Source organism: Triticum dicoccoides, chromosome 2B (assembly GCF_002162155.2).
Source record: "Triticum dicoccoides isolate Atlit2015 ecotype Zavitan chromosome 2B, WEW_v2.0, whole genome shotgun sequence".
Classification (NCBI taxonomy): domain Eukaryota; kingdom Viridiplantae; phylum Streptophyta; class Magnoliopsida; order Poales; family Poaceae; genus Triticum; species Triticum dicoccoides.
Genome location: NC_041383.1, coordinates 125355331 through 125361734, shown reverse-complemented (window position 1 = coordinate 125361734; position 6404 = coordinate 125355331). Strand labels below are relative to the sequence as shown.

The window sequence follows — 6404 nt, the reverse complement described above, 5'->3', positions numbered from 1 at the left end:
CCTCTCAGATCTGAAGATTTCATCCGTGGATTCGATCTCCAATCCCTCCTACTATGTAAACTCCTCCGTTCCCTTTCTTTTCCTCCGTAAATTTGTTGCCATTTAAGAGATTTGTTCAAGATTTGGTGGAACCCTTGATTTGCTTGATTTAGGATGTGTAGTAATAGTGATATATATGAGATGCCCTAGGATGTGTAATATCGTTAACTGGTAGCTGTTCAGTTGGCTGGTGAGTAGGGGATTAATCGGCTAATCGGCAAGTTAATCGACCATTTAATCAATTAATCGGACGATTTATCGGTTTATAGGCTACTCGGTGACCCTACGAGTAGGGATTAATCGGCAAGTTAACTGGTTAATCGAATGAATTCTTGAACAGGGCTTGTTAGTGAAACCTAGATTGTTTAGTTTTTTTAGATATATATGAGATGCCTATTTCGTTAGACATATATGTGATGTTTAGTTTTTTGTAGATATATATTAGATGTTAAGTTTTGTAGACATATATATGTGATGTTTAGTTATTTTTAGATATATATTAGATGTTGAGTTTATTTGAAATATGAGATGTTGAGTTTTTTTGAGATATATATGAGACTTTACAATCATTTATTCATTGTGCGAGAAGAACATGTTGAGATTGTTGTAGTCGAACACATATGAGATGTTTAGTGTATACCGATATTTGAGATGAAAATGAACTCATATATGTTTATTGTTTGAACTTTCTAAGGATGGTTTGACTTCTCGATGATGCCTACGACACACGACACCGGGCCTACATGATGCGCGAGAAGGAGATGGTAATAATGAGTACTCTAAATATTTTGCAAATTTGCCTTTAGTTGAAATTGACATGCCCTAAGATTTGTCATTACTTGTTTTTTGCAGAAGCTTGAACCTCTGAAGATTCGGTATCACGAGGTCTCTAGCCCTGCCATGCCCTACGATGAGCGGTACACACCGTACATCCAACAGGCAGGACTCCTCCCGTGGATTCAGTTGGTCAGCCGGTCCACGTCAAACCTCAACGCTCCACTGGTGACCTCTCTTGCTGATCGGTGGAGGCCGAAGATGCATAGTTTCCATCTTCGGACTAGGGAGATGACCGTGACGCTCGAGGATGTCGCCTTGATCACCGGGCTTCCTATCGACGGGAGGCCTCTATGTATGAGCACCGATTCCGATGGGTGGTGCGAGCAGATGATTGCTCTTATCGGTATGGCTCCTACCGAGGCTGAAGCTGATGTAGAGGAGGGAGAAGAGCAGAAGAAGAAGGAAAGGAAAGCAGTCGGAGCCGCTTTCACGTGGATTCAAGCAAACTTTGCGCATTGCCCTGCGGATGCCACTAATGATGTATACAGACACATGCTCGTGTCTATATGTGGTACGTTGTCTCGAGGACTTTGTTTCCTGACTCGACAGGCAAGAACGCTCCATGGATGTGGCTGAAGGCGTTGACCGTCTTCGATAGCGGAAGGAGCTGGGGTTCAGCGACTCTTGCTTACTTGTACCGACAGGTACTTGGTTTCTTTTGCTATCAAGTCATTTCTTCATTAGCAATGCAACCTTGCTGTCAAGTTAACATTGTTTTCTTTCATATGCAGCTGGACGATGCGTGTTGCAGGATCACAGATAGGGCAGACATTGGTTGTAATATGCTTCTACTTTCTGTATGGAGCTGGGAGCGTCTGCCTGTTGGACGCCCGAAGAGCGTCACATTTAAACCTTGGGATGAAGATGGCGAATTACGGCGCCCCAGTTGGGCTTACAAGTGGGATGTGGTATCCGAGATGACGAACGATGTCAATCTCATGTACCAAAAGTACATTGCCGAGTTGGACACAATTAGCCTGAGCAGGTAAGGAGGTCATTACTTCAGTCATTTCTCATGCTTGCCTGAAAAACAGTCATCAATTCTGCATTGTTGCCCTATTTCATAGGTGGTATGGCAGCCATATGGCGTGGGTGAGAGCTTTGGGTACACCGAGGAGTTCCGCATCAACCCGATGTGCTTGCAGGATAAGGATCTCTGGCTTATGTGGTGCCCACTGATATGCAACTGGGCGGTTGAGTTTCATTTGTCACATCGCGTGTATCGTCAGTTTGGTCTGTTCTAGCCTCACCCGCCGGAATGGGTGGACACGGACAAAGCACTTCATAAGTAAGAGAGCAGCACAGTACTGACTAAGCATCGCCACTCCTTCTTGATTGTGCTAATGTTTGGTTTTGTACCATGTAGGTTGGACAGGAGAAAGCAGCGGAAGATAAAGGATTGGGACAAGCATCATGTATAGTATGTTACCCGTTTCCATCTTAGTGTGGAGCAAGCTCGTAATAGTGCACGCGCCCAGCTTCGTGAGCATAGCTCACTTGCTTTTGATAACTACCTACGATGGTTTCTTGAAAATACTCGAGTTGAGATATGCCGGCCGGCATACAACGATGATATTCTTGAGGAGCCCATAAACTTTGAGGATGTATCGAAGCGGCGGTACAACAAAGATATCAGGGAAGGACAAGGAGTCCCTGCTGTTCCGGTCATTAACTATGTGGTAAAGTGTTTCCTTCTTTACTTTCTCGTTGGCCGTATTACATATGTTTGAATGGCTAACGTGTTCATTCGTTCTCACTCGCAGCACGACCAGATCAAGAAAGCAGCTGATGAAAGCCAGTCTATTCTGGAGAAGACTTCAGTTGGAGAAGGAAATGATGATGGTCCTATGAGCATTTCTAAAGGTACATATCGCATTTAGGTGTCCATGTTACATATGTTGTGGAGTTTGATATCTTATACACTTGTCCATGTTATAGCGTCAGGCCAAGAAATTAAGGCGGTTATCAAATCTTCTCGGTTGTTGTGATCCCAAATTTGATGAACCATCTGTCTCTAGTCTGGTACACCTTCAGACCCCTTATCTCACCATCAGGGGGAGGATGTGCGTTCCTCACATGCTTATCTGGATGATGAGGGTGTGGTCACCCAAGAGGTATGATTAATCCTTTAGATGTGATTCTCACTTGATTACGACGCCGGTCTTTACCATATTGTTTCATTGTGTGATAGGGCGATGAGCTTGATGATGACATGACTTTGGCGGATGCTCAAGTTCGGCCCGCATATATGTTGAAGCCTAGGCAGCCCATACGCCGGTACACGCCCACCGACTTTGACAACAGAGGCAACCCAAAGGTGGTCGTAGGGATCTCGTAGATGGCTAGCTTGGATGATGAGGCTGAGGAGGAAGTGTAGGAAGAGGAGGCTCGTCCTAACAGGAAGAAGAAGATTGCCTGCAGGCGTGGCACCAGGAACACGCGCGGAAAGCATTAGTGCTCTTGTAGCTGTTACATTAGGTTGATGAACTTGTGAGGTTATGTCATACGTTGGTGAACTCTTATTAGTGTGGTCATTGTGTTTGCGAACTTGCACTAATGTTGAATTTTCCTAAATTATGTGATGTTCAAGTTATTAGTTATCTTTGTTGAGTTTCTACAGTTTACAACACTACATTCATACTATATCTTTGTTGAGTTCAGTTTGCTGCAAAAAATGCATCAAGTTTCTGCATTTTAGCAGTTAACAACATTGCAGTGCCCAACAGGCAGACGCTGCACTATACAATGCAGCGCCCAACGCTCAGGCGCTGCATTGTATAGTGCGGCGCCTCTACCCTAGGCATTGTACATCTGGTTGTGCATACAACGACTTTGCAGCACTGGCCATACGCCCATACCCAAAAAATGCTAAGTCACTGTGGAGCGCCCTAAGTCAGGTGTTGCACTCTACTGTGTGATGCCTCTGGCTTGGGCGCTGCACTGTAGAGTGCAGCACCTGTTCTCTGGGCGCTGCATGGCTATTTACTGCTAACACAAGTTTGACTACAAATGGCAATTCATCGGAACATCCCAACACTTACAATAACTTGACCATCATAGCAATTTGAACAAACACAAATTTTATGCCGGTGAGTTCATCACTTAAGACAATTCAAACATTACTACGACATAGTTCACGGCACATTCATTAGAAATGACAAATTTGCCTAGTATGACATAGTTGACTACAAATGGCATCTTGCCCTAGAAGAAAGTTCATGACAAATACGGCATGGATACATCCGGTTTCTTGACTAGTGCACCGAAGCGAAGTCCCTACTGAGTAGAGCGAGGTCATTTCCCCTTCTTGTCACGTGCGGAGTCCTCCTCTTGCGCCTCGTGAGCCTTTGCAAGCTTCCTTGCCCTCTCCTCCTCACGAGCAAGTTTCGCTTGGTGTGCCCTCTCCTCCTCTCGTTTCTTCCGCTCCATCCTCTCCTTTTGACGACGCTCTTCCTCCAAGCCTCTTCGAAATGATTCTTCGAACCGCCGCTGCCGCCTAAGACAATCTTGATATTGGTCCTTTTGGACATCCTCTGGCACTTCATGATCTATCCACATGAAGAACTTGCACAGAGGAGGCGGTGATGTTGACACACATTTGAGAGTAAAATTTGACTTTTCGAGCTTACCGGTGGTTGGTCATAGGCGTTAGTTGGAAGTGCATGATCATAAGCATAGTTCGGGCATAGAAAATATCGCCGCCCTTTCGTCCATGATTTGTTTCGGTCGGTGGACACCTTCACCTTATAAACATCGCCACACCAACATGGCGGGATGTTGACATCTTTCTCCTTCACCTTGTCCAAAGATGCGTCCTCCCACTTGTTTGACATGTCTTCTTAGTTAGCACATGGTGGCCTCGTCATGGAACCGGATGAATCCATGCCTACAAAATCGGGAATTCTTGGTTAACCCTAACCCCCACTTAACAATAACCACAACCCTAACCCTAACCATAAACATAGCATAACCCTAACACCAACATCAAACACACATAACCCTAACCCTAGCATAGTATGAAGCCTAACCATACCCCTAACACCAACATCAATACAAATTTCCAAATACAAGCCAAAACTAGGGTTTCCCCAAACTAGCAAGATTTGAGCAAATGTGACAATTCCTATGGATGAAAACGAGGGGATCGAAGAAGGTTACCTTAAGGGAGGGGTTGGCTTCGATATGCATGGACAATATCTTCGGATCTGACAAGGATTTGAGAAGGGGAGAGAGGAAGGCAGATGGGAGGCACTGAGCTTCGGGTTTGTGTGTGTGGGGGGTGGGGGGTGGGGGTGTGTGTGTGGTGGCGATGGGATGGGAGGGGGTGGGGGTGATGACCCACAAGTATAGGGGATCTATCATAGTCCTTTCGATAAGTAAGAATGTCGAACCCAACAAGGAGCAGAAGGAAATGATAAGCGGTTTCCAGCAAGGTATTCTCTGCAAGTACTGAAATAAGTGGTAACAGATAGTTTTGTGACAAGATAAATCGTAACGTGCAACAAGTAACAAAAGTAAATAAAGTGCAGCAAGGTGGCCCAATCCTTTTTATATCAAAGGACAAGCCTGGACAAACTCTTATAATAGGAAAAGTGCTCCTGAGGACACATGGGAATATCGCCAAGCTAGTTTTCATCACGCTCATATGATTCGCGTTCGGTACTTTGATAATTTGATATGTGGGTGGACTGGTGCTTGAGTGTTGTTCTTGCTTGAACAAGCATCCCACTTATGATTAACCTCTATTGCAAGCATCCGCAACTACAACAAAAGTATTAAGGTAAACCTAACCATAGCATGAAACATATGGATCCAAATCAGCCCCTTACGAAGCAACACATAAACTAGGGTTTAAGATTCCGTCACTCTAGCAACCCATCATCTACTTATTACTTCCCAATGCCCTCCTCTAGGCCCAAATAATGGTGAAGTGTTATGTAGTCGACGTTCACAAAACACCACTAGAGGCTAGACAACATACATCTTATCAAAATATCGAACGAATACCAAATTCACATGACTACTAATAGCAAGACTTCTCCCTTGTCCTAAGGAACAAACGTAACTACTCACAAAGCATATTCATGTTCATAATCAGAGGGGTAAAATATGCATAAAGGATTTGAACATATGATCTTCCACCAAATAAACCAACTAGCATCAACTACAAGGAGTAATCAACACTACTAGCAACCTACTAGCACCAATCCCGGACTTGGAGACAAGAATTGGATACAAGACATGAACTAGGGTTTGGAGATGAGATGGTGCTGGTGAAGATGTTGATGGAGATTGCCCTCTCCCGATGAGAGGATCATTGGTGATAACGTTGGTGATTATTTCCCCCTCCCGGAGGGAAGTGTCCCCGGCAGAACAGCTCTGCCGGAGCCCTAGATTGGTTTCGCCAAGGTTCCGCCTCGTGGCGGCGGAGTCTCGTCCCGAAAGGTTGCTTGATGTTTTTTTCTCATCGAAAGACTTCATATAGGAGAAGATGGGCATCAGAGAGCCACCAGGGGGCCCACGAGGTA

General features: G+C 44.9%; 1 pseudogene; it reads left to right on the top strand.

Annotated features, from left to right (window-relative positions):
* The first annotated feature begins 734 nt into the window (after positions 1-734).
* Positions 735-3657, top strand: LOC119360639 (annotated as a pseudogene).
* The last annotated feature ends 2747 nt before the right edge of the window (positions 3658-6404 follow it).